We start from the raw sequence: 4,354 nt of genomic DNA, 5'->3' as shown, positions 1-4,354 counted from the left end.
ACAGAGGTTACATGGATCTCTCTTTCTTTTCTCAAGGTAGTTTTACGTATTACACATTATAACGTCAAAACCACAATGGGGAAAATAGGAAGGAGTATTAGGTATGTTTGCCGCCTTGAGTTATTTATAAAAATAAAGGGATAGAAAATAAAATAAATAAATAAGCAGGACTTTGAATCTCCCCTCACAAAAAACAAAACAGCTAATATCCAGACTAACCTTCAAAATCCAAGCTTTGCAGCATGAATCTACCACCACTTGCACCTCTTGGTCCTTCATTTTGAACATCCTTCTACTGTCCCTAGCAAATTCCCTGAATCCACAGGAGGAACTAATGTTCCTATCTGGTGAAGCTAGCAATTCAGTGGAATCTCTTGATACTTTTAACAAATGTATTTTAGAACACAAACATGCCCTGCAAGTAGTTGTTATGCCATGTTCCTGTTCACTGTTCCAGCTAGCTATACCGTTTCAGTGGTACTCCATTCCATGTCAGTGCACTCGATTTTTTTCCTTTTTTTTTCTTCTAAACACAAGCATGCTGTCTTTCTTTGACATATTTTGGAAACAGTCCATATAATTTTTTAATTCGACCTATTTTTTCGTATTTCAGCCAACTTTAAGGTTTCCTCAGCATTACTTCTCAGTGCCCCCATTGGGGTTAAAAAAAAAAGTTATCTAAATTTATTATTAGGAATTCCGATTGATGCATCTCCTCCCATTATATCAATTTTCCATTATGAATTTCCAACTATTCCTCCTCCTCTATTTAAAAAGTCCTCAGATTAAGAAAAAACTAGGAGTTAGCACCTAGCCAACATCTGGTGTCAATTCCCACAAGTAAAATCTTGAAGGAGTGAGCTCATATGATACAGTAAATCTGAAAACAATTTGGCAGGATAAAAGGCTTATCTGAATATTAATAGTTTTGAATTCAGCTCAACAGATCTTGCAACTAGAAACCTATTTAAATGTTTTGTATGCTGCATGACCTTTTTAGCATACGAATAACTGAAAGCAGATTTTAATTATACCTTCATTTCCTAATAGGACTTGTGTTCCTAATTTTAAAAAATTCAATTTTCAGTTAAAACCTAACTATAGGCCATATTTCAAGAGTTCCAGAGTAATGGAAAACACAAAGAACTGCCAGTTAGAGGCCTTGAAATAAAACACAAATTATTTGTGACTGATGGTTAGTCATACTATAAATTTGGGGTCTATCACTGCACTAGAGATAATTTGCAGCAGAGAATTGCAATGTGCCTCCCAGTATCTGCCACCTCTGTCAAGGTAGGTCTCAGTGTTTGTGCATGTACACTCTCACCACTTTCCATACAAAAGTATCTCAAAGCAGTTTACAAAACACAAAATGGATAATAAAACCATAAATAAAAAAATAACCCAGTGTTTCAACCTTGGCAATTTTAAGACATGTGGACTAACTCCCAGCATGCTGGGGAATTCTGGGAGTTGAAATCTGAGCATCTTAAAAGTTGCCAACGTTGAGAAACACTGACCTAACCATCTACAGTAAGAGATGGGGATTTTAAAAAAAAAATAACACGGGAAACTCGGATGTAGGTGTTTAATGGGCATCTACAAATGTCACAACATTCAGGAAGAGAGCTTTCTTGAACCCTTAGGCGGCCTGCCCATGGCCAACCACAAGGTGGCAGTCTAGATTGGATGCAGAGAGGAAGCAGAAAAAGGAACACACCATTATCCTCTGCATCTTACAATGCAGACCTTTCTCTCAAACCTAGAATGGGCCTGTAAATGCTGGTAGCTGCCAAAGCTGGGGAAGCTAGACAGCCATCTTAGAAAAAGGGGAGGAGGAGCATTACAATCCATTGCCTATCCCAATGCACTGCCTGCTCACTGAAACATTTGCTTTGACATAGCGGAGCACTAAAAAAGCCTGTACAAATACACAGTCCATTGGAAAGCTAACAATCACAGCATTAAAAAGAGCTTGCACATTTGGGGGCTTGTTTTAAACTGCAGTCAAAATTAAGAGCTTGATGGGTTGAGTAAGACCAAACATTCCTTACGTGTGTCTACTACTCCCTAATGCAGGGTTTCTCAACCAGGTTCCGTGGAACCCTAGGGTTCCGCAAGAGGTTACTAGGGGTTCCCCGGGAGATCATGATCTGTTTAAAAAAAATCATATTTGGGCAACTTCGCATTAAAGAGGTAAGTTTCATTCTTTAGTTTAAGAACACTGTTAATGCATATATACAGGCCTACACGTGAAACAAATACAATAATTCTGTAACTTGAGGCCTATATTTGAGCCTGAATGTGCAGGGGTTCCCCGAGGCCTGAAAAATATTTCAAGGATTCCTCCAGGGTCAAAAGGTTGAGAAAAGCTGCCCTAATTCAACTATCCCTCTGCTACTAAGATATTTCACATAGTCTACTTGAGAAGGAGTTGCAAATCATGCAGTGACTGAAGGTGCAGAATAAACATGTATTAGATTTCATCTAATGTGAAGATTTGAAAGTGTCTATTAAGTGCCCCCCAATGAAGTGATCCACTTATATCATCTGATGAAATGAGGTGCAGCTCATGAAAGCTTATGCCTTTAATAAAATGTGTTAGTTGGAAAACATGCTACCAGATTCCTTATTTTTTTGCCACCACATACCAACATGGCCCTCTGCCTACAATTTATATCTTCTATCTGTTGTAAGTCAGAAGCATGTACATCCAGTTCATTTCCACAAAGGCCTACACTGCTAAGAGATGCCTTTGTAAATTCAAGCATCTACTTCTAGTTCACTCCTGTTTCTACACTTCCCCGAAGCCTTTAATCAGCAACATAAACCTTCAACATTCAATAGGTGAAATTTTCTATTACTACATTTTCATGCCAAGCAAAGCTGCATTACCTATTTTTTTCCCTAAATCATAGCTATTAAAAGAATAAGAATCCTGCTTTTAAAAAGGTGACAACTTTAGCTTGCAACCATACTACTATTAGATTCAAAGAAAGTCTAAACTCCTATAATAATGTTCTTAGAGGAAGAATAATTTTGGCAGACCCTTGCGTGTGACCCACTGGCTTCCATTCTAAATTCCTTTAGAAGGCTCAAATTCCAGAATACTCAGCATGTTCTTCACTTAAAATATCAGGGAAAAATTACAAAAGAAAAAAGGAACCTGGTGATATCTTAAATAACTAAGGCATGGCAAATTTAAAACATTCCCCATCTAAATTGCTGCTCCTTGCCACCATTTACTAATCCTCTTTTCCCAGACTACACTCCATTCTATTTTAAGGTATCACAAGACGCTTTGTACTTTTATCAGATTGCTCAGAATAGGCCGGATTACGTTTGAGCACTTCTGTTGTGGCGTCTATATAACGATAAACCCCAAACAGAGCTTATCTGATTATAAGAAATGGACATCTGCATCCACCACCGGTCCTTTGTGGCCCTTGGAGTCAGTCCCTCTGACTATTAATGACTGAAAACGAAGCAGAGTTTCGTGCCACTTTCACTGGGCAAACAGTGAAAACTAGAGCATAACCCTGAAATAGGAAAACGCCAGCATCTGAGCTGCAAAAATCCAGATGCCATTGGAAGGAAAGAGAAATGCAGAAAACTCTCTGCAGTCATCTAGTGGTTGTCCAGATATTGTAGCCTATAAATAGCCATCCTATCCCCAAAGTCATGTGGGCTGGGGCTCCCCGCCCTGCTGCACTCTGCTCCCCCAATGTTGAAGACACTTTGTCGCTAAAAGTTTGCCCATTCTTCAAGAATCCATGTATTAGTGCAGTGTTTCTCAACCTCAGCAGCTTTAAGCTGTGTGGACTTCAATTCCCAGAATTCTAGGACTTGAAGTCCACACAGCTTAAAGTTGCTGAGGTTGAGAAACACTGTATTAGCGTCTAGTGCATTTATTTATAACCCATCTTTCAGCAACTCAAAGCGGCGTACATCCCATCCCTCTGCTTTTTCCCCGCCGCAACCTCCCTGTGGAGTCTGCCTGGTGAGAGACGGCGGCTGACCCAAACGTCAGGCAGGGAGCTCATGCAACTGGGAAAGAAGGTGCCCCCCCAATCGTTGGTGTGAATCCAGGAAAAGCATCCGTGCCCTCTTGGTTTAAATAATATGCTGGCCTAAAATGTTCGCTGACGAACGCCCTCCTGCTCTGCCTCAACCATCCCCACCTCGGTGCAATACCCAGCAGGGGCCCTGCCCAAGCCGGAGGGAAGGGTGTAGCCTGCTCACTCCCCGGGTCACAATCGGCTGGTGCCGGGGCAACCGGCAAATCGGGACGCAAGCAGCGGCGTTTATTGCGTCCCCCACGTCCAGCGGCTCCCCCGCCGTCTCCTTTCCCTTC

This window comes from Candoia aspera, chromosome 5 (assembly GCF_035149785.1).
Source record: "Candoia aspera isolate rCanAsp1 chromosome 5, rCanAsp1.hap2, whole genome shotgun sequence".
Classification (NCBI taxonomy): domain Eukaryota; kingdom Metazoa; phylum Chordata; class Lepidosauria; order Squamata; family Boidae; genus Candoia; species Candoia aspera.
Note: the sequence above shows the minus strand (reverse complement) of the source record.